Source organism: Vipera ursinii (genome assembly GCF_947247035.1).
Source record: "Vipera ursinii genome assembly, chromosome: 2".
Taxonomy (NCBI): domain Eukaryota; kingdom Metazoa; phylum Chordata; class Lepidosauria; order Squamata; family Viperidae; genus Vipera; species Vipera ursinii.
The window spans coordinates 206,780,387-206,805,816 of record NC_139513.1 but is presented as its reverse complement, the minus strand read 5'-3'; the positions used below and the strand labels follow the sequence as shown (position 1 = coordinate 206,805,816).

At 38.7% G+C, this 25,430-nt stretch overlaps 1 protein-coding gene across 2 annotated transcripts in view; it reads right to left on the bottom strand.

The window, feature by feature from the left end:
* LOC310633943 (PALM2-AKAP2 fusion protein-like) overlaps positions 1–17,326 on the bottom strand; it is a 73,044-nt gene extending 55,718 nt beyond the window's left edge. For both annotated transcript variants that reach the window (XM_083351945.1, XM_083351946.1), the window contains exon 1: positions 17,186–17,326. The gene's annotated coding sequence lies outside the window, so the exon portion shown is untranslated. The remainder of the gene's footprint in view (positions 1–17,185) is intronic.
* Between the last annotated feature and the right edge of the window lie 8,104 nt (positions 17,327–25,430).

Sequence of the window (25,430 nt, the reverse complement as noted above, 5' to 3'; positions counted from 1 at the left end):
GTCTCTTAAGAAAACTTTAGTTAAAACGACAGTATTCATTATAATTGAAGTTGTTATGGGGTGAGATGCAGAGCTGTGCTTACAGAAAACAGAACTGTATTGGTGACAGGCAACAAGCAAGAACCAGGTATGTTTGCAGGATGCCAGAGAGGAGACTGTAACTTTAAACCACAATTACAAGCGTTGCAGCCACGCAAATCTTCTGGTCCTGCTCTACCAGCAATCTCAATTAGGGCTGACAACAGCTGCTGCTGCAGCAAAGATTGTGATTTAAGATAAGGAGTCTTTTCATGGCTAGGAGTATTTACAGGGATTAACTAGGAATCCAGGAATGGAATAATTTCCCTAACAGCTTCATAGTTAGGCAGGCATTTGTTACATCTTGGGAAGGGGAGGGGTTGGACTGTGGGAGGCAGACATAGTTATTATAATAATTGCTCTATTAGAGTCCTTCCAGCCATGTGGCAATTGCATCAGGGTTTTCACAACCCCATTGTAATGGCCCAATCCAAATCAGACCCAGAAGGCCATTTCCTTTACGGTCATTTAACTTCCAAAAATCCAAGGACTTAAAGAGAAGCCTTAGATATTATTTGTTCCCTGTTTCTCTGCAGTAAGTTTGCACATTAAGTGGCAGCAAATCCCGGTGTCTAGTTCCCACAATATGCTTGCTTTGTATATTGACAATTTAAGTTTTAAAATGCAGATCTATCTGTAGCCCTTAAGAAACCTATTACTGATCAGATTGATTTCACCACAAATGAAGTAGATGTGAAAAGTTGTACATGATACCTGGGAATGTTTTATAGTATGATCTTAAATTATATAGATTAAATGTCTCAAATTCACCTTTTATACTTAGTTCAAAAACGGGTTTGACAAAAATCCCATTAATTGGGCAAAATACCATTAAACCAAGATAAACCTACAGGATGCATGCAGTTGGAACCCCAACAAGGAAAAAATACTTTAGGTACCATCCTTTTTCTTGTAACATAAATGTTAACACTTTATTAGCTTTTCAGGCTCTTAAATATACATGTTCTGAAGCATCTTTATAGGATCAATTCCAAAGTGTTACACAGCAGTAACACTTATAAGCCTTTTTTGGGGGTGGGTCTCAATAAATCTCACCAGACGTAAGATTGAAATCATAGTATAAATCCTGACAACATTTACATTAAATTAAGAGCACATAGTTTGCAGGAAGTCTCAAGTGAGGTCCCTGGCATTTCCATATAAAAGGCCTTAGATAGAAAGCGAAGGGGAAAACCTAAGATTCTTATGTACCTAAAAATTATAGAAAATGACATGATTGTAGTCAGATGTTTATATATTTGTGTGTGTGTGTGTGTGAAGCAGTAACCTAAGACCCAAAATTCACTTCTGCAACCATTTATTTCAAGAGCAATTCAATTTGCAGGGAGAGAAAGATAGTGTGTCCTCCCTACATCCTAGACCTAGAAGCTACTGTATAATTATTCAGGCTAGTAGTTATTCTAGCTTAAGGCTTTTGTTATACTGTCAGCAGTATTCTAAAACTTGACAAAAAAACAATGCTTTCTAAATGTTTCATTAGAATCTTCTCGCAGAGTATGGGAAATTCACACCTGGTACACTAGATTCTGAAGCTAAGAAGGCTACAATAAATCATTTTCGGTGTAGGTTCAAGGAAAGCCACTTTAACAGCAAGAAATCAAAACTTTGAAAGAACAAAGCCCAGTTGCTTTGTAATTTGTACAGAAAAGGAAACGGCATTTCCTAGATACATACTCTCATGGCCGTTTCCTGAAGTCGAAATTAAAGGCTGTATCACAGAAAAGAACTTAAAGAGTGGTCCAGGTCAAACAACAGGAGTTAAAGTTGAATTCTGCATGAAGACAATATGTTACAGAGAGTTAGTTCCATGCTATAAACTAGTCCCCATTTAAAATGTTGCGGCTCCAAATTTTGGTTATCTTTGCCCAGCAAATTTAACTCGATCAAGAGGCAGGTCAATGTGTTATTTGATTTTGAGAATAAAGGAGGATTATTTTCAGGGCTAAGCAATCCCAAGCTTGAGGCTAAACTAACCCAAGTCAGCCGTATCACACAAACAGGAAGAGAATTGATCTTCCCTTCCTCTTACCAGCACAAAGAAATGCAGCCTCTCCAAAATGAAGCTCTTCTGGGAATGCAGTTTCCCTTTCCCTTTTACTTTTAACCCCTCTGGCTACATGGGGAGGGGAAGAAAGGAATGAGGATGGATTAGCGTCCTCCCAACAATGTCCATAAATGTCCAGAATGGTTTGAATAGGTTTAAAAAAAGCAAAGCAGAAAGTGACAGTCTCCGAGTCATCGTTGTAGGAACTGGGGGTGGGAGGAAGTATCATATCCCATTTCTCCTGCGGTGGTGACTATCTGGGTCACTCCTGCCATCAAATCAGACTCACAGAATTTAAGTTGATGATTCATTCAAAGACCAACTTTTCAGTAGCAAAAACGATCTCTGTAGATCTTCTACAGAATCTAAGGTCAATTGTAGAACATGTGACCTTGCATTCAAAGGATACTAGACTAATTAAAATGGACTCCAGAAGATGGCAGAGGACAGGAAGGCCTGGAGGAACATTGTCCATAGGGTCGTGATGGGTCGGACACAACTTCGCAACTAACAACAACAAGACTAATTAAAAACATTCTTGCTGGGTGCTGTAAAAGAACTACCTTTTCTGGGAGAAGGCACCAATGTTTGTTTAGAATAAATTGCACCATGCACACCTTCTTAGATTAGGATAAACCAGGAGTGTCAAACTGCCAGCCTGTGGGCCAGACGCGTCATGCCGAAACTGCGCCCACCCCATTGCCGGCAATGGGAAAAAAAGTCACAATACGCCGCGACATGTCACGTGACATTGCGAGTTTGACACCCCTGGGATAGACATACTGTACCAAATGGTAGAACTGCACTGAAGCTGTTATAAAAATATTTAACGTGAATTAAGCTATTTTGTACAGAAAATTGTGAAGTTGCTGTGCTCAGATTTCCGCAAAACCAACCTTCTTTTGAATATTGTGTAAACTTAATCCTTACAACCTAAGCAGTTAAAATAAACCATGGCTTGATGAAACTTGTAAACAGAATGGTAAATAAATAGTCATTTTTCTCTGTTTTATCAGTATACATGAGATTTATTGTTGGATTTAGAAGTGCAGTGCTGTTGTAATATAAAATATTTTCAAATTCTCCTGCTAGGATCTGTGCCAGACAGGTTACATGAGGCACTCCAGCCATTTAAAACAATAGTTTCCTGTCATCATCATCCAGGAATCTCGAAGGAAATTCTAACATTTCCTCTAATTTGGTTTCTTCCCTCTACCGCCCAAAAACATTTAATTAATGCTGCATCCGTAAAAGGACCTTTTGGGTATCCCGCCCAGCTTAAGGAAGTGTTGGTTTAGTATGTCAAGCATTCCCACCTCTGAACAAAACCATGCTGCACTGTTTGTTTTAATAAGTTAGGAACGGAATCTTTTAATTGTATTCCCTTGTGGTTATGACTTGATTTTTCTTTATGTCCAGGGGCTGTGAGATTTAATTGTAGCCAAGTGATTTTTTTCCATTAAGGAGACTTAAGGGATTAGTAACCTATATTGAAAAGAAAAACTCTCCTTGCTGCCGCTATTTCTGACTGCGGTAGGGAAGCAGGAATAGGAATGCAGACCAATGAGCTGCTAACCAATGTTGACTTGAAGATTATGGAGCTCTGATGTGAGATCTGATGTCAGCAGAGTGCCAAGACATGACATGATGTAATACAGCTTTTACAACTTTATGAACTTCAGCAGGTTTATCATCTCAGAAATAAAAACATAGCCATATTTTTATACAGGATAGCTTGACTGCATAATACAGTTAAATTAATTTGCCTTTCTTAACTGCTAGGCCTAACAATGTTTACTAACTACTAGAAGTAGAAGAGAATATATATATTTTAAACAGAAAGCTAACAGAGCGAGAGAGATCCTGTGGCTCAACAGGTAAATAACACTGCCTAATATGCAATCAGCCCAGGTTCGAATCTCAGAAGGGTATGACTGACTGATGAAGACTAAAGAGTCAGAAATGCATCTCAGTTCTCCTTTAATTCTTTGTTAGTAATTTACACACATACACATATATATATATATATATAATGGTTGAACTGTGGAGTCCTTAGTGCTGTTTGAGCTTAGTTGTTTTCTTGCAAATGTTTCATTACACTAGGTAACCTCTCATGGTCACGTGAACAAAATTTGGGTAAATTCACACCTACGAACCTTATGCCCTCCTTTCCCCCTTTGCTCACATGCACCCTGCAGTCTCCTTCCTGGCCTCCCTGGGCTTTCACACATGCTTGCGTGCACCCACACCCTCTTTCCTTGCCCTTCTTGCACTCATACACATGTACATATCCACTAGCGGCCTCCTTGTGCTCACACACTCCATGCTCTTTCTCCGGCCTTCCTGAACTTGTGCCGCTTGCACCACACAGCAGCATTCCCCTGCCCCAAGTTGAACACAACCTGTGCTGGGCCTCCTATGCAACCCTGTTGCACCTCTACACTCCTTACTTGGCACTCCATCCACTTCCCGCTGAATGAGCGGGTGGTCCTCGACTTACAACTATTCATTTATTGACCATTTGGAGTTACAACAGCACTGAAAAAGTGACTTATGAGGGGTTTTTTTCCACACTTACGGCCATTGCAGTATCCTCATGGTCATGAGATCAAAATTTGGATGCTGGTTCATATTTATGACAGCTGCAATGTCCCAGGGTCATGTGATCACCTTTTGCGACTGACAATGGGGAAGCCAGATTTACATAATAACCATGTTACTAACTTAACAACTGCAGGGCTTCATTTAAACTGTGACAAGAAAGGTCATAAAATGGGGCAAATCTCACTTAATAATGCTATGTCAATCTAATATATCATGATTTGTTGGAAACAGCTGGATGGTAATCAGATAGTTCTTCTAATTATGTTACACAATGGTAAGTCACACAAACGACATATCAGAACTTTACCCAATCTAATAATAATTATGCCTATCTTTTGATCTGAATGCTGCATATCATAGTAGTTAAGTCCTGGACTGAGACAGGGAAACTGTCCACTCTACCATGGAGCTTATAGGAGTTACAGGAATCCTTCAAACTCTTTAGCCCAGCCTAGGCTCCCTATTGTGAGGATAAAATGAGAGCAAACCCCTGTCTATACTGCTTTGAGCTCTCAAAGGAAAGACAAGATATATATCTCAGTACTCCGGTTCATCGTATATTATGATAGCTACAGGTTCATATATTCTTTCCTATGCTAATGTGATGCATATACAGAACCACTTTTAAGCAACTTTTTTTTTTATAAATATGCAATTTTTTGTAGTATGTTAACAACAACCTAGCTAGCTTGTCCTAACCAAGGTATATGTCTTCTCTTTGAACACTGAGGACATGTACTTATAGCCTAAAGATCATAAACCAAAATATTAACAAATTGCTTTATTTATATCCTGCCTGTATTATTTACAAGCAATAAAATCAGGGGGGAAAATAACTTAGCTAAAATTGCTCTTAAAATGCCATGAGAAACGGTCATAGAAAATATTGAACATTCTGAAATTTTTATGTATAGATTGTCCCTCAAACTGATACTGCTAAGTAGTACTTACAGCAATATCTCACCAAAGTGTTGGCAGGAATGTGGAGAAACTGGATGATACTTCCATGTGTGGTAGAGGTGAGAAATTCTGGATACACCTCTCTTAACAAGTGCAGCAGTAGGACTGTAAGTCAAATCTGTGTCTGCTATTTTTAAGAGCAGATAAGGATGTCCTACTTAAGGAAGCTTTCAGCTGAATACAAGATGAAGACTCCTCTGAGTCTGGTGACCAAATGGGCTTGTCTATATGCTTTTCTGGGCAACCATAAGGAAATAGTTTCTCTTCCTATTTTCATGTTTCCTTTTCTCTTAAGTTCCCAGCCTTGTCAACGTAGTCAGGACAATGTCATGGTCTACATCACCGTGGCTTGCCTATTGTCAATATATGTTTTTAATTTCCTTGACAATGTACGTATTTCTATCATTCTGTTTTGCTTTTTCCAATTTTCTTTGTTAGTATGCTGATGACGCTCAACTGTCATACTGCCATCATACTGTCATAATGTATACTGCCATCACAGGGTGAGCTGAAAATAATGTGAAAGTCTTGAACTAGTATCTGAAAGCTATAAAGCAATGGAAAGAACAAGCTCAGATTAATACTATCAAGATGGAGGTTGTTAATAAGTATAGTATCTTGAAGATACTATACTTCCTGTTGAGGTCCCTCTAGACTCACAATTCCTGCTAGAATAACAGATGGAAGCTAGGAGCAAAGTGGGCCATCACCCAGCTGCATAATTACATCAGTTATGGTCCTAAGTAGATGAGGGTTCCCCCACCCCCAACATTACACCTCATCATCCTACAATTTGGTTACTGCAGTGCAACCTGAGAGCATCTACAATTAGTGCAGATAATAGTGGCCAGACCAGGCTACTAGCTGAGAAAACCTATTATTGTAAAAGTTATTCTGAGGTTACTGCATTAGTTTCCAGTGGGCTTCTCTAGGTTCAATGAAAAGCATGTCGTTACAAAGTATTGCATGAAATTATTAGATAATCATATTTACATTAAGTTTTATCCACTCACATGGTGAACCATGTGATATCTGATATTTTCTTTTGAGATGTAGCTTTCTACGGACATTCCATTGGACATGTGAGTGAACTGCAATTTTAACTGGCACTGAACCATGAAATAAGTGACCAAACACTCTAAATTCCCTGGAAGACGCTCTAAAATTCACAGCACTGTGTGCTCAACTAATTCAATCCCCTTCCTAGTCCCCGTGCCGCACCACCCCACCCCACCCATTCAAATGGTTTTTCCATCGGCTGTGACTAAATGTTTAAAAAGTGTTTGGTAAGACCTGTTGCCTTAAGACCTTCAGAATGAGCCCCCCAAAGTGACACTCAGGATAAGTGTAACCTCTCTATTGCCTCCTCCCTTCCGCCTTTCCAGCAATATTAGATTGCAACTTAGCAACAGCCAGGGTGGAGGAGGAAATTCCTTTCTTCTCACCTTCCTAAGCAGCTTTTATTTTTTTTACACATTGCTGTGCGATGCCTTGATTGATTATTGTTTTGGGGAATTAAGGTAACACTGCCCTTCTCTTACTAATTTGTTTTCTGGAGTGTTTTAACTGTAAAGAAAGGAGAGTCCTGTGCATAGGAAGGAGAAAATTAAACTAAGAATGATATATTCTACAACAGCAAACAACTACAAATAGTAGTTCCTAGTCCTGCTTTCCCTCCCACCCCTCCTGTGTTTCTCTCAAAAAATTACTCGTAGAAACAATAGTAAAAAAATATAGGCTCCATAGTTCTCCCTGCTACATACATATGCATAGGAACACACACACACACACACATATTTGGATATGTATACACACACACACACACACACAAAGAGTACTCTCTCTCTCCAGTATATATAATAGTATATACATTATCTTTATATATCTATAAATATATAAACACACAGAAACACACACACACACAATAGCATTTTTGCATGCATTAATTCTGTATCCTTAAATAGCAATATAAATGTCTGTCTGGAAACGATCTGAACATTTATGAATGTAAAGTTTGAAATAGTGACGAATAGTGACAAAGACTTGGCTCAGTTATTCTTTATTATATAGCATCTGGGATCTTTGTCCTCCTTCTGCATGTGGTAAATTGCAATGATTAGACAATTTGTGCTTTTGTAAGACAATCCCACTTCACATAGAGTAGACTATCATCTACTTGGTAAAGGAAGAGATATGTTATGTCAACGCTATCTCAAGAGACAGTGTATAATTGTGAAAATTATAATGTTGTGGCCTGTTCAGATTCTCACCCTGGAGCCTTTTTCCCTACTGATCTCAGTAGGCATTTCAGAAAAACTTTAATTTCCACTTTATTATATAGAGAAGAAATGAAGAGATAACTATTTTAAACAAATTATATTTTTTTAAAAATGATACTGTATCATTTTCAGGGTACAGTTAGAAGGCATCAATTACGGTAAACTATTCGCCAGGAAATTCTCCTAACAATTTTTTAAAAATAAGCAGGAATCAAGTTTTATTTGCCCACATGCAGGAATCCATATGTATATGTTATCTTGAAATATGTATTTTTAATCATGCCTGCAAAATATTTTCATGTACTTCAGAGGAAGCAGAACTTTGTTCTTAGCTAATTTGTTCCACGTTTATAGGTAGTGTGCACTCTGAGTGTGCATAAATACACAGCTATGCATTTACATATATGTGTCTATATAAGGGTGAGAAAATGAAATAACTGTAAGCGACAATCAATAAGATGCGATAAACAAACTACACTCTTAAAACCTGGGCTAAAATTGTTCATTTGGTAAGTGAAAATGATTGCTAGGGTGCTCACACTCTCTGCCTCTATATTGGGATGTCTAAGAGTATGTTGAAAAAAATTGACAATGAGAACAACAATTAAAAGAGAGCATTTGTGGCAGGTTTTGCTCTGCATATCACAATAAGGTATATATGCCCAGTTTACTAATGATCAAACATTTAACTTACAACAAACTATTAACAATGAGAGTTAGAGGAAATTAATGTTAAATTAATAGTTTTCTTTCATTTGCGGGTTTCTATATTTGTTGGGAACAATGGTGCCTACAGGAAACAAGAGATGTAAGTCCTACTTTTTTTTTATGTGTATCATGACATTAGCAAGAGCCTGTGGGCCATCTCAATGAATCCATTCATTAAACAAAGGTTCACATGAAGTGGCCAAGAATTTCAAATTGGCTTTAACTGCCAATACACACATACCCTACAGCATAGCCACAACCAGGACTTTCACCTAGGGCAGGGGTAGGCAACCTTGGCTCTTTTATGACTCGTGGACTTCAACTCCCAGAATTCCTGAGCCAGCCATGCTGAGGGGAAATGGAGAGGTTTCCATACTGAGCCATGCTGGCTCAGGAATTCTGGGAGTTGAAGTCCACGAGTCATAAAAGAGCCAAGGTTGCCTACCCCTGACCTAGGCCATCAATACCAGAACATGTTTTCATTTTTTTTTCCTGCTGGATTGTGGAAAATTATCACTTTTAATTACATCTAAGATTGTACTGTATGACTAAAGCTGTTTTGTAAACTTGGCTCAGAGAACAAGTCATAGTTTGCCAATTTAGATATAATGACAAATTATAGTCTGCAGTCAACAAAGAATCTATCAAGTTGAATGAAAAATAAAGAGATGGAGGAGGGGGAAATGAGGTCAATCCAAGTTTTTGTCAATCACTTTATTTATACCACTTTATATATAAAGAACAAAATATTAGTTGTCACAAAATGCTAAAAAAATTGTTATGTTTACAAGGCCAGAAAATTCGGGGTGGGGTGGGGGGTAATCCTAAACAGACAACAGAGTTTTAAGATATTGGATCAACATAGTTACTATGTTGTTAACATAAAGTATTAACTTCACAAATTTCAACAGAACATATATCCCCTTACTGGTATTTTGTTTTTGAAAACTCTCATGCCAAGTTTTATGAAGGAATGATCAGGAACAGCATGTCAAGATCAGAATCAACATAAAACTTTTTACCATTCCCTGTCCACTCTCTCGCTCTCTCATTCTTTTTCAAACTTCTTTGTTCTTCTCTTTCTACCCCTTAGGCTCTTGGGCAAACACAAGTGATTCTTGCCTTGTAACTTGCACAAGGGACTACAGAAATCAAGAAGGGCTGTATATCTTAAGACTGCAGATCATTTATTCTGCAGCAACTTTAGAACCTATGAAGCTTCCTGTATTATTTCTTTTCAGTATAAATTATCATGTCATCCTTTCTTATCCTACCTATTCATGTAACCAGCTGGGTTGGTTCAGATTCTTTGATTTGTATTTCTGTGGCAGTCCTGTTTATCTTCACACAGTACCCAACATATTCTGTCAGTGCACCCTATTCCCTCTTGGTATCATATACCAGAAGGAAGCCATAATCAAGACCTAGTAATTTTATCTTCAATTGCATTCAAAATTACATGTTTGAAAGTGAAATAATTCATACTTGCTGAACCCTATGAACTTGTACAGCTTATTATACAGTCTATTTAATATGCTCATGCATACATGTGGTTAATTTCCTTAAAAGCACCTGACTGGTTTAAAACAACCAGAAAGATGCTTAAAATCCAACACAAAGCTAAACCTACAACAAGAAAAATGTACTTCTAGCTAAGCCCCATGTATTCAAATCAACTTTAAAAACATAAAAATAATGTTCCTCGCCGTTCCTCTAATTTTACTCTTTTTGTTTCTATATTTGTTTGCTGTTTATAGTGAAGGAGACCTTCCCCCATATACATATGCAGCATTGCACTGGACGGGTTCTCCAATGATATCTACGTACTACTAAAATTTTTGTAACTGTTTTGTTTGTAACCTTCCAACTGAGCAAAATGGTACATGGCAGGGCCACAATTTCTCAATCAACGTACCTCAAATGGGATAACTCACACAATGCATTTGAACTCCAGGATCCATGACGACTCCCACAGGATTGACATTTAGCCAAGTTGTAGCTACTTCAGCGCTGCTTCACTGCCATAGTCACAACTGTCATTTTCAATGCTTTCTGCCAGGTTCCCACAAGGAAAGTCAATGGGGAACTGGCTACGAAGTCAGAAGTCTCTCCTGCTCCTCCAGCTTTTATGCCTACCTGCGCTCATTATGTTTAGGTAAGGAAATATCTCTGAAATGACGACCCAACGGATCACAGGTTTTCTAATTATATACCAGAAGGAAAAGACTGCTTTTTCTCACAGACTATTAGAACCTTAATCTTACATCATTCAATTAAAGATTTGCAGGTTTAAGCGCAGGCCATCCTAGCACAGAGCTTCACAGCTTACATAACAATATCACTGGTTCTGTCCTGAGCTATTATTTTACACTGCTTCTTTTGAAGGAATTTAAAAATAAAAAAAATAAAAATCAGCAGCAAATTAGGAAGTGTAAAATATGGAAACAGAACACTTTGTTAATTATGATATATTTCTTGCTTCATGAGAACAATGTAAGAAATTGGCATAATTTGATACATCATTGTTGCAATAGGAATTACAAAGCAAAAATGCTGCAGCCAGGTCTTAGTATGTTTATTCAGAAGAAAACCCTACCAGGGTCTATGGAATTTACGTCTATTCATCCACGTCAGAAAAAATATCAACAATTCTACGTGATCAGTCAGCCCAAAATATTCAGATCTTTTGCCCATGGTGCTTTCTGAACAGCCAGCTATATTTATTGTTACATTTATTACCTGCGTTCCAGAAGCTAAAAACAATATATGCCGAGGTCTTCTTCAAATGCTGTGTGAGACAGGTTGGACTAAGCACCATTGTCAAGTGGAGATAAAATTTAAGACTTGCTGACCAAAATTAATCAAAACTGGCACGTGGCTTATATCTAACCAGAACTATTTTGACTCCCACTCTATTGGTGAATACAGATCAAAGTTATGGTTCTCTCTTTGAAAACACTGTATCAACCAACTAGGGCAGGAATTCTGGGAGTTGAAGTCCACGAGTCATAAAAGAGCCAAGGTTGCCTACCCCTGAACTAGGGGATTAGGGGAAACCAAAGTCTAACATAGATGGGAGGAAAAGTGTCCTCAAGCCTTGAATTCTACAAGGACTACCCTTATTCATATTGATTGGCTGCCTCATGGGCCCTCCTTAGGGTCTTCCCTTTACTAGTAAGCAAAAGTAGCTAGTAAACTGGAACAGGATCGCTTTATCTGTTCCCTCTTAATATTTCCAATATCAATGTTTTAGGGAGTCACATGAAGCTTTTTCATTTGAACAGGCTTTCTTAATCATGACTCTTCCTGGCACGGGAGCAGGTTACCTGAGGAACTGTCTTCTTCCAATTACATCAATCCATCCCACCCAGGCTGTCAAGTTTCCCACGTATGGGCTTTTCAAGTGACTCTTGAGGCATTGTTTACCTTAAAAGTCCTTTATTAGCCTAATACACTGGCAAAGGCTTGCTCGGCAAAGGCTTGCTCGAAGGAAGCTGGAATCTGAAATCTCCACCCCCTCACATAATATATTAAATACAATTCTCCACCTTTCTAATTTTGGTCATTAATCACATTCTCCAATTAATTTAAAGAATTAGTTTCTCTTCCGTTAGAAGACCTGCCAAGTTCTTATCTTCTTTAATTTCACATGGCCTTGAGGTACAATCTTCCTCCTCCCAGCCTTAACCCTATCTCTTAAAGCAATACACAAGTTTAACATATGAAATAGGCAGGGAGGATATGTTGTAGAGCCTGCCAGTTAAAGAATTCTGACTGGCGCAATCTAGGAAAAGCCTTCTTTGACATTGCCCCTGCTCTTTGTAACGTCTTACCCCCCCCCATGTTCCTGTTCTTCTGGCCTTCCAATGGCATGGGGTGAGGGGGTCTAGGAGTGATATGTAATCCTGGTTGGTGGCTTGAGGATTTTCCCTCCACTTCTTTAGCTTCAGTGTTTTAATTTCTAACTTTGCTTTAATTCTGTTTTAACTCTCTGTTTAAATTATGTTTTTTACACCATTGTATGTTTTTTTTGTAAGGTGCCCAGAGTCACTCAGGTGAGATGGATGGTGAATAAGATAGATAGATAGATAGATAGATAGATAGATAGATAGATAGATAGATAGATAGATAGACAGACAAGACAGATGTGCTTTACTGTATAGTATTTGTCCCATGCATTACATTTTATTGCAACTTCTGCTTTTTAAAAAAAACATACAGTATAAATAAAAACAATATATTGTTTTGAATAAGATCAAGTGACTTAAATTAGTTACAGTTTACTAATTATGTTTTTAAAACCATGTTTTAAATATTGTAACCATCCCAGATGTTTTTTTGGAGTCAGGCAACCTAGAAAAGAGTCTTAAATAAATAATAATTAAATAAATTGTGTGTTTTTTTCAGGATAAAATAAGCAAGATAACCTCCTGAAGTTTATTTCTCTGCAAATCCTCGACAGTATAGATGCCTTTAACACCCAATTTGATGATTTTGAGTGAAAGTGGTAATTACCTGTCAGGTTTATTACATAAATAATTTATTCGTGTCTCCAAAAAGCGTTAACAGCTTTGAAATAGAGATGCTTTCTATTTCTAATAAGGCGTGTGAAAAATTTAAGAAAGTGTGGAAAGAAAGAACACATTTATGTAAATATAAAACCATTTCTTCTTTCTTGGGCTAAAGGCGTGCTAACTACTCTCGTAAAATATTGGTCCTATGTCTAAGCAAATACTATTTTTTCTGAATATCAAAATACAATAAAATCTTGGAAAAGTGCAAAAAAATTCTTAATATCCTGACTTGCTTTTAGGGTATGTTATAGAATGACAATGAATCAGTGCAGCAGCAATTTAGTTTTAGGAGACCAGTTTAACTTTTTGAAGACTATGTCACTGCCCCCAAACAGATTTACTGAGCAACAAAGCAAATGCTTCTGTGGAATTAGCATTGTATAGTCAGTACAATACAGTGTGAAAGTGAAATAAACAAAGCAGAAAAGCCTCTGTAGAAGATTCACCAGGGATGAATACCAACTCATATGACCAAGCACAGAGATAATGAACGCTAGAGTCCTGATTATACTGTATCACAATGTCAAATGCTAAACAAATTTTTCAATAAGAAAGGCAACAATCTCTTACCCTACCACTGAACAATCTTATATATTCGTTCATTCCCTTCTCACTCTGAGGCCATCTCTGCCTAAATTTCTGGAAATCTAATTATTCAATTAAGTGTATCATAAAGAAAATACTGACACTGTTGGTATCTTGTTCTGATAGGGAGTTTTGTTAAAAAGGCATCTACAATTCATTTAGAAATTGTTTGTGTACAATGATGCTATTCAGGTGTCAGTGCACGACCACTGTGAATATATTTAACTCTCTCCGACACTCATACTGCAAAATTTAAGCAGCTACTTAAATTTCTTAACTGAATTCCCTGAGGCTGCAAAGTTGACACCTTTGACTTTTGTGAAACCTTAAACCCACAATACCTAAAAGTCCCTGTGACCTGAAGAAGTTTACAGATAATTCTCAATTTATGACCACAAATAGAACCAGAATTTCCATTGCTAAGAAAGGCGACTGTTAAGTGAGTCATGCCCAATTTTGTGACTTCTTTTTGTGAATCACACACTCATTAAGCAAGTCTGCTTTCCCCCATTGACTTTGTTTGTTAGAAGCTGGCTGAGATGGTCACAAATGGAGCCCATGTGACCCTAGGATGCTGCAACCATGATAAATACATGCTGGTTGCTTAGGATCCAAATTTTGATCATGTGACTATGAAGACGCTGTGATGGTGGTTAAGTGGCAAGTCACTTTTTTCAGTGCTGCTGCAACTCCAAACAGTCACTAAACAAACGGCTCTAAGTCAAGGACTACCTGTAATAAGTACACATATTACATGGTAGAATTCGATGGCAAGAAAGCAAAAATGAAAAGCTTTACACTTTTTCATCTGAATTTGTTAGCAACAGGAAATTTCAAACTCTGGTAGTTTGTTGTACAAAAATATAACAAAATCATAATAAAAGAAAAGAATTTTGTATTTGCCAGATGTGCATCCAAACAGTAGAATTCAGAGATATCTGTGAGGCTTTCCATTTGTTCGGCAGTTAATTTGCTTTCTAAAACCCAAGAATAAAACATAGTTATAGCTATACTGTGAAATGAAATCCCTGTTTGTTTCCTTAATAGAGCAATGATTTAGAAGAGAAAAAATGGGTACATCCATCATCTTTCTTCCTCCCTATCATTTCTGTGCTTCAGATGACCTTCCTATTGGCTTCCTCCTTATAAGGTTTGAAATTTTTGCCAATTCCATAGGGGAAAAAATACTGCTTGCTTTGAAACAGCAAAACCTGAGAAGAGATGTTATCTACCTTCTGCTTCTCCATTCTCCATTACCCTCAATCTAGGATGCAGGTACCCATATGTAACAAGTCTCACCTGCAATTTTTTATCTACCTTTTGAAATGAATATAAAAGGAAAACTGACTTTCTTAACAATTTGAGCAGTAGTATATCTAACAAGGTTGTACTGAAAGAACAGAGGTTTTGTGTTATATTTTGCTTATGGAAAAGAAATAAGGAAGAAATGATGATGATGATGTTAAAGAAATGAAAACCATGTAACCATGCAAGATAAAATGCCTTTCCAATGTTTAATAATACCTTTCCACTTACATTCCTGCATAATGTATTATGAACTTATTAATATTTTCTCTCCCAAATATACTATTACCCATTCAAATATCAGAAGAAATGGTTCCTTCTTTCTGTTTCTTGTCCTTCATTTCGCTTTCTCCTTCACACGCAGAGATGACCTATTGCGCTTACAACTCTTTGACATTCCTGCAGCGTTCTCTCTTCCAAAGTCTAAGGTTGACCACCCATTCAATTTTCACCCTCCGATTCTCATATAAAAATACTACCATTCACTCACCTTCCTAACCCTCTGAAACATACAGCCTTCCATTACGGCAAATCCTGAATGAAATAGACAAATCGGTATTTATTGGAAAAGGCTGTATCAGCCACATTCTATTGCACTTGTTTGATTCACAGCTTCCCAGTCCCGTGGAACACACTGAATTATCTCTACAGGTTTTCCTCCCCGCATCCAGAGCCTAAATCCTCTGCAAAAGCCCACTAGAAGGCTGGCAGTAGTTTAAAGTCACTTTTGCAGGCATTCAAGGTTAAGGCGGGATAAGGAGGAGAGCCAGGTCCTTTTCTAGAATATTTATTACCATTTATTGTTTTGCATTTCATACTTTGGCCACCTAATGAGAAGGAAGGACTCACTGGAGAAGAGCCTAATGCTGGGAAAGGTTGAGGGTAAGAGAAGAAGGGGACGACAGAGAATGAGGTGGCTGGATGGAGTCACCGAAGCAGTAAGCGTGAGCTTAAATGGACTCCAGAAGATGGTAGAGGACAGGAAGGGCTGGAGGAACGTGGTCCATGGGGTCGCGATGGGTCGGACACGACTTTGCACAACAACATCATCAAGGTCATCCAGCCAAGCAACACGGCCCTTTTACTCTCCTTATCAAACAGGCGAGCTCAGGGCAAAAGGTGTTATATTTTTATTTTATTTTTTTATTATTTTAATTCCATTTATATCCCGCCCTTCTCCGAAGACTCAGGGCGGCTTACAAGCTTAGCAGTAGCCTTCATTCTATGTATATGCCTGCTTGTTAGGGCTTTTCACACACACACCCAAGCGGCATTATTACAAAGTCAGCTTAATTGCCCCCAACAATCTGGGTCCTCATTTTACCTACCTGGGAAGGATGGAAGGCTGAGTCAACCTGGAGCCTGGTGGGACGCGAACCTGCCCTAATTGCAGGCAGCTGGTGCACGCAAAGGCAGCCATTCTTCAGCCTTACAATCCTCCGCACGATGCCTCGGAAATAAGTCCCACTGGACTCCCCCCAAAAGTGGAGGGAGGGGGCGGAGTTCCTTCCGAGCGGGTCTACACAGAAGGACCGCGCGCCATACACACGTTCTAAAGCGGACTCGCTTGGGCAGAAGCAGGCAGCGAAAAAAGCCCGGCGCCTCGAGCAAGCAGAGCAGCGGGAAACCCCCCCCCCAACCCTTTTCGGGGCACTCCGAAAAACACCACACAGAAACGCTCTCAACCTCCCCCCCTTTTTGTTTTTGCCTAAAGCTGGGAAGGAGGGAAGGGACGGCCATAAAAAGCAGTTGTGGGAGAACAGCCTTCTCCCGAGGTCCCCACAACCGGCGGCTTCCCCCTCTTTCTTTCTTTCTCGGCAAGCCGCGACCCTTCGCTCGCACCCAACGCCACCCAAACGGCGCCCGCCCGCCTAGAAGAATGGAGGCAACGGCGCGGGGCAAACGCCCCCCATCTCGCCCCGCAACTCTCGCCCGCCCTAGAGAGGAAGAGAGAAACGGCGTCCTCGGCGCCAAGGTTGGAGTAGGGTAGGGTGGGGTGGGGTGGGGTGGGGGAGAAGATTAGCTACCTCGCTCTCCGCCTCTGGTTTCTCCAGCCGCCGCCGCCGCCCCTCTCCCGCTTTTGCCTTTGGCTTCAGCCGGACGGCGCGGCTTCTTTCTCGGCTCTCTCTGCGTCAAGGCGCGGGAAGGGGGCGGAGAGCGCGAAACAGCAGCAGGAGCAGCCGGCGCTCGCCTTCCCTTCCTCCTCCTCCTCCTCCTGCTGCTGCTGCTGTGACGGGCCGCTTCCAAGTCCGGGAATCCGTTTTGGGAAGCGGTGCTGCAACGCGGCACTTCGCCTCAATCGGCGTAGGGGAAGGAGGCGGTGGATTGGAATTCACGCGCGGCGCCGTCGCCGTCTGGAAATCTTGCTCTCTCTCTCTCTCTTTTTTTTTTCTTTCTTTCTCCTTTCCCCCCTCCACCCGGCTCGTTTGCGACGTTGCTGCCGCTCTTCTGCTCTTTTCCTGGCGCCCCAGAAGGCTCGCGCCTCTGCTGCCGGCTGAATGCAAGATGAAGAGCGGAGAGGAATCGGGGCGCCGCTTTTGCGTTCGCGTCCCTGTCGCCGCCCTGCAGGACGCGTTTAAAAAGGGGGCTGAGGGGGTTGGAAAGAGGCTGCCGGCCTCCTCAGGTTACCTCACCATCCGTTCTAGAGGCGCTAAAAGAGCGGCTGCTTCTCCCGCCCTGCTTGGGGGACGGGCACAAAAAAGGCCCCCCTGATTTCATCCTAGCTAGCCCCATTTGCTGGCCCCATTGAATCGATGGGATTTAGTTGACGGGGTTTGTTAAAGCAGCGCGCGTCTTTCTTTTTTTTGGGGGGGGGTAGAGAGGTCGCCCTAATAAACGTTGGGAGGTGTTTTCAAGGAACCGTGTAGGTGCACCTTCTGCCCACGAGAAATGTAGGGAAATGGCACCGTGCCCAGCTCCTCGCTTACCTGGGCGGAAGGTGAGGGAAGTTGCATTTCAAAGCCTTTGGAGATCTCCAGCTTGGAAAAAGCTAAATTATATCGTCAAGCTGCAACTCTGTGTAATTAAGTTTTGTTTTTTGAGGTGGCATAGAACGAAGAGATAGATAGATGGATGGATGGATGGATGGATGGATGGATAGATAGATAGATGATATAGATAGATAGATAGATAGATAGATAGATAGATAGATAGATAGATAGATAGATAGATAGATAGATAGATAGATAGATGATAGATTGTTGTTGTTAGCTGCGAAGTCGTGTCCGACCCATTGCGACCCCATGGACCACATTCCTCCAGGCCTTCCTGTCCTCTACCATCTTCTGGAGTCCATTTAAGCTCACGCCTGCTGCTTCGGTGACTCCATCCAGCCACCTCATTCTCTGTCGTCCCCTTCTTCTCTTGCCCTCAATCTTTCCCAGAATTAGGCTCTTCTCCAGTGAGTCCTTCCTTCTCATTAGGGGGCCAAAGTATTTGAGTTTCAACTTCAGGATCTGGCCTTCTAAAGAGCAGTCAGGGTTGATCTCCTCTAGGACTGACCAGTTTGATCGCCTTGCAGTCCAAGGGACTCGCAGGACTCTTCTCCAGCACCACAGTTCAAACGCCTCAATTCTTGGCGCTCAGCCTTTATTATGGTCCAACTTTCACTGCCGTACATTGCAAAGATAGATAGATAATTACTACTTTGAAAGTCACAAATGGGACAGAGAAAACAGGAATTAGTATGAAATATAAGGCAGACCCTAAGGGAGAACTTTATTTTTAATTGATTTTCCCACAGTTATTACAAGGATCTTTTTGTAAAGTTCATATATTGCCAACTCAACTGTTACTGCAATTGTAGATTAACCAATCTAAGGTCATTAGACTGGAAGGCTATTACTGAACATCACCATTGGGCCAGCCCAGAATGGGAGTAGTCCAATGGCACTATTTCTTTAATTAACTGATGCAATTGAAATGACCTAAAGAAGAACATTAAGGCATACCAGAGGGACTCTGGTTTGATTGTATTCTTGCTAGGAGAACTTCCCAATGGATCGTGTATCGTGGACATATCTATTATCAGTTCTGGGAGCTGTAATCCCAATACATCTGGAAGCTGCCAGAATGGAAAATATTTAAGAATCAAAAGAAGAATCATTTTTCCAGGAAGGAGGCAAGGAAAGAAGATATATTAAAATACTATTATTAAATAGCACTTGCTACTAGCACTGGCACTACAATTCTAGAAGGATATGTTTCTGTAACTCTTGATTGTGTTTGTAACTTTGTGTTACAACAATTTTCTAAGATTGAATTGTATTATCTTCACAGTGCAGATGACTGTTAGGCTGAAAGTTAAGCCTAACCCTGAATCTATCTTGTAAAAATAAGGTTGAAGCAAGGTTCAAATGCATCACTTATTTAATTTAGTTATTTATTTATCTACATTTAGGGGCCACCTAGCTCTTTAACCTGGGTGGCTTAGAAATAAAAAAACCCATGCAAATATAAGATCAAAGCAATAACAACTCTGGCCAATCAGAAAAAGAAAAATAATATCCCAAGCTATTCAGCAGAAATAACAAATGTTAAGCTCATCCTTTATTTTTTTTAATTGATGCTGTATTATATAAGGTAGTCCTCAATTTACACTAGAATTGGGACCAGAATTTCTGTTGCTAATCAAGGCTGCTGTTAAGTGAAACATGCCTGATTTTACAACCTTTTTGCCATGTTAAGCAAATCACTACAGTTAAGTTAATCATGTATTCATTAAGCAAATCCTTTTTCCCTTATTGATTTTTTTTCAGAAGCCAGTTGGGAAGGTCGCAAATGGTGATCATTTTAAGAAGAGACTGGACAGCCATTTGTCTGAAATGCTATAGGGTTTCCTGCCTGAGCAGGGGGTTGGACTAGATGACCTCCAAAGTCCCTTCCAAATTATTATTATTATTATTATTATTATTATTATTATTATTATTATTATTATTATTTCCTGTGATGCTGCAACTATTGTACATACATGCTGGTTACTAACTTCCCAAGTTTTGATTATGTAACCATGGGGATGCTGTGATGGTTGTGAGTGTGAGGACCAGTCACTTTTTTCAGTGCTTTTGCAATTTCAAATGGTCACTGAATGAATGGTTGTAAGTCAAGGACTATCTATATCAAATAGCAGGTAGATCTAAATATTTAAAGATGGGTGATGTAACCTTCTAAGTGTTGCTAAAGAATCACACATAATATTTTTCTCCTTCCTAGCTGAAGTTTAGAAACATTTGGAGAATAACAGAAGACCTGTTACTGATTCAGCTGTTCAGATACTTTATTATTATATTATTATTAAATGCTATTATATTCTTACCGGGTAGTCTAATAATGTCTATTCTAAGGTGTATTCTACTGAATTTAGTGGGAATTATTTCTAGATTAAGCAGATAGGGAATACTGGCATTAATTAACAGTGGTAGAAAAAACAGGAAACCAAATAAATCATTGTTTCTTAAGCTTGGCAACTTGAAGATGTGTGGGCTTCTTAAATTAAAAAAGTCTGGGACTTGAAGTCCAGACATCTTAAAATTGGCAGGTTTAAGAAACATTGAAATAAATGAATACCACTGCAATGAACGTATCAATTCATTACACTTATCTAATGCTTTTCTGGAAACAGTAATGTGACTTAGATATTAATGTACGGTAGTTAAAATGTATAATAACAGTAAAACGAGTCTGATAGATTAAAAACTTAGCTCCTTTAAACCAAGGATCCTTATCAATATGGAAATACTTTAAAATGAGAGGAGAAATAAGCTGCTTACCCTCCGGCCAAATTCTTTACAAGATAGGGAGGTAAGCCTTGAGAGACAGTAGCACTGTGTGGGTGTCCTTATTGAGAACATCTGACTGATAGACATATTTAGTCTTTATCCTAGTTTGGTATAAGCAATATTGAGTCAGAAGAGAAGTATTCATGTTATAAACATTTCTGGGAGTGGAAAGAGTCAATTGCAAAAGTACCATTATTCTCTAAAAAATAAAAATAAAACATTACAGTAAAGGGCATTCTGACCACAAAAACAATATGAGAAAATGACAAGAAGTTGATTCAATCTTCTAAATCCAAGTGCTTCTTCCAAGTCATTAGGTCTGCTTTTAGTCTTTACTGCAGATGGGCTGAAGTGACTCATATGAATCTGTTCATACCAAAACAGTTTCCCTAAGACCTTTCCCAAAATATTTTAGTTCACAGCTAATTTTATTTTGTAGGCTGTATTGAGTCATTGCCCTCACATTCCTCAATAGCAATCACAGGAGTCATTGTGTCCAGTTCTTCTTCTGCAAGTGATGATTCTGAGTTGGTTTTATATGTCCTCTAGTAAGGAGATTCTTCATGTGTTGTTAAAATGGACAAATTACAAAATTGTTATGGCAGATACCTTCCTTTCAAGCTTAATTGCCTTAATCTCTGAGCCTGTCCTAAACATTTATCTGTTATCTCTTAAAATGGAGAACTCTGGGTGTGAAATTTCAAGTTCTTGCTTGGAATCCCATCACTTATCAAAGGGATTCTTATCCTTTTATTGCAAAAGATTATAGTATATATGCATTCAGACTTTTGTACTCCTTATTTTTAAACCCATTCACTGAAGTTTATAGATCATAAATGTATAAAGGACCATTACACTGAATGTAATATGATTTTTGTTAAAGCAATGTCTACGTATGTGGCAGCATCTGGCTATGCTTTTTCTGGGTTTGGATGTTAAGCAGGTTCAGGCCTGCGTAGACATCCAAGGAAAACTAATACAACAGACCAGAGTGGGAATTTTAAAAAAGAACAATCCAGAGGGAAGCAATGCAAACTTATATTATTGTCAAAAAAACTATGTCAATGGGTCAAGGAGATCAGAGGAACTAAAGTCAACTAGAAGGAATCTTTTAATGTTATAGAGTAGAACTCCTTTTAAAAACCAGGAACAGCAGCCTAATTACATAGATGAATATTAAAGTGAACTGCTTAACCATTGCAAATTTAATAGATTCTCTTTCCATGAATCTAAATATGGATGAGGCTATTTTTGGTGCATACAACATAACATTTTGGTGTTCCAATTTTCCTATTTCCTATTCTTGAGATGCATTCAATTAATACTAATTAGACAGGAAAGTATTAATAAACCACCAAGGAAATCAAGTGTTACATATTAATACAACCTGTACATTGCCTATACTGTAATTCACATTTTAAAATAGCTGCAATAATGCAACAAAAATGGTCTGAAGCACCTTTAAAAAAGTGTTGGGTTTTTTTTGCTTTCAGATACACAAGTGGCTAAAACACAAGAAAAGATGAGACTGCTTCAACTAGCCTTTTAAATCAATGTAGGTTGAATGACTTCAAATAGATTCAGTCAAGTGAAATGCAGTAGAAATGCAGTTATAAATAAAGCTAATATTGTCATTGAAGGAGAGTATATGATTGACAATCTGTTTACTACAGATTCATGTCTGAAGAACATGTATCCCCAAGTTAGAAGGCAAACAGAGATACTAAGATATAAACACTTTGACTGGTTTCTGACTGATGTCAAATCATGACTCATTTAGTCATGGTTTATTAAATAAGCTATCACTTGCCAAAAGCAAAGAAAGTACATTAAGGCTTGGGATTTAGGCTCCCTGTTGATACACGATGCAACATTGGGCTAACTAGTGCTACAAACCAAAAAATTGCTTTTATAATCGAGATTTAGATTAGAGGTTACCATTGCTTTTCCTAATTTAACCCTCTTCTTAATCAATTTTACTAGCCAGAGCTTGGACAGATTTGCTCTTTGGATTAACTGCTTCCAATCTAGACTATTACCAGAAATTTGATAGAAATGTGATACAGATTCTGTTCACATGATATGCCTGGTGCAAACATTAATTAGTGTGCATTGAGCCAACCTGTCAACGCTACAAACATTGGACGTTTTTGCCTTGACAATATAAGAGGCAGCCTTTCCCTTTAAACTGTTTTGCTTTTGAAAAATGAAACTGGGTTGGAGGAGAATTCTACCCCGGTTGTTTTTTTAATAAGATAAGGAATGGCGGGAAACAGAACAGAAGCGAAGCTTTGCATATTAAACTAATTGGAGAATGTGATTTATGACGTTTAAATTAAGGGAGGGAATTGTGTTTGAAACTATGTGTTCAGGGGAGGAGAATTCAGATTTTGGCATCCATCCACAAATGCCAATGCTTCATTCTCATTATTATAGACTTTTTAGAATAAACAATGCAGGAATGTTCTTTGAACTGTCTCATTAGTTGGAACCATGACACAACATTTGTCTGCATGGCTGTTTAATGAGATGTTAAGTTTTCTGTGGTCTTTCAAATTCAAAATAGCTACAATATTAGAAACCTGAATACTGTATAACTTTCATAGAACTTAAAGGTATCTACCCAAAAAAATGAAATAATTAAACCTTGATTACAGCCCACACAGTTTTAAACCTCAGTGGATCATACACTAACACATTAGGGCTGGTTGCTAGTTAACACACTTTCCTTTACAATTAGCCAATTAATGAAAGTTATAGAATAATATAGCTATATGTCAGTTAGTGAAATTCCATATGCAAAAATGCCAGCTTCTGAATCCAAGGAGCATGCAAGCTCATCATATTTATATTATACTGTGAATTTTTCATCTATCTGAACTGTCTGATCAAGGAAAACAACTGTATTAATAAACTACTTCTTTAAACTTCATTTCTCAAGGAGAATGGATGCCTTTTAACCTGGATGGTTTCATTTATTAACTTGCAATGGAAAATTGAAGCTCCCCCTCCTTTTAGTCTTTTCTTCTGAAATAGTTCTCAGCTGGGAATTTGCAAAAGGGAACACTAGGATTTGCAGAAATATATTAGTCATTCATTCTTTGTGTGTTTCATGAAATTCTAATGAATCTGTCACACAGTAGAACTATAGAAAATCTGAAGTTCACATATACATTATAATGCAGGAATATACAATATTATAGACTGGCAGTGTAGATATGGTCATAGTGAAAGAACAAAATAATTCTATAAGTCAGGCTAAATGTAAATAGGTTCTGTAGAAATTTTTGAGTTTTCTATAGGGAATGTTTACTTGCCACCCATAATATTTACAGTGCTGTCCTAAGGGTAATTCTGCTAGGTTTAGTGGAATATCCAAGAAAATAAATACAGACAGAATAGCAATCTTACAAAGAAAATTAAACTGTTCTAGTTTCTTAAGAGTATCGGCAAAGGACTTCACATTTTTCCAGTGATCCCTTTTTCCTTTTTAAAAAAATACCTTTCTTTTTAATCCATTAATCCGGAGCTATGGAATCAGCTACCGGTAGAGCTCCGGATGGCGCCCGATCTTCGCTCCTTTCATCGCAATCTCAAGACGTTTTTGTTTGTACAAGCTGGCCTAGCCTGATGGGGATCGGTGGGGTTGTTTTATCTTTGGTCTCTTAATTTTATCCTGGGGTTTTTAGAATTGTACTCCTATTGTTTTAACTAGGGCAACCGTTTAATCTTTTTTTAATGTTTGTATTTGGTATTTTATTCTGCCCTGTGAACCGCCCTGAGTCCTCAGGGAGAAGGGCGGTATATAAATGTTATTAAATTAAATTAAATTAAATTAGCAGATCAATCAAAGTCTAGATTTGAATTTCTTCTGGTATATTTATTTCCATGTGCATAGATTAAAGTATATATAAATAAAGAGGGGAAGGTACACACACTGCAGTATCTTCTACTGGCAGGCCAAAGTAGTACAACTAGCAAGTGATGCAGAACATAATGTATGGCTTTTAATCATATAACTTGCCTATTTATTTCCACTTTATGTTGCTTGTTTCTGCCTTGTAAGAATAAGTAAGGATAATAACAATTCCGCTTGTTACAAATACATGTGTCGCCAAACTGTAAAGAAAAAGAAATGGCCCTCTTCAAAACGGGTGAACAGGTGGTCTCTTTTCGTGTCCTTTTTGCCATGTGCCTCTGTTGGCCAGCTGGTCCCTATAGAAGCCACTGGAGGCAAAAGAGCAGCTGGTGTTTATAATAATAGGGGTGACCAGGGAATGGTCCCTTTCCTCTTTCGCTGATATTTTGTTAAGCCAAAGCATTCATGTTTCTTCTTTAGAGTTATTAAGTCCAAGGCAGCTCTATCCTGTGAGTTTTCTTTCTAGTTTCCTACATGGCTTTGGACTCAATTATGTTGAATCCCATCTGCCATTCGTATTACATGGATGGTTTATAAAAATGGCAAATGAACTTCAGTTTAAGCAAGAGCAAAATG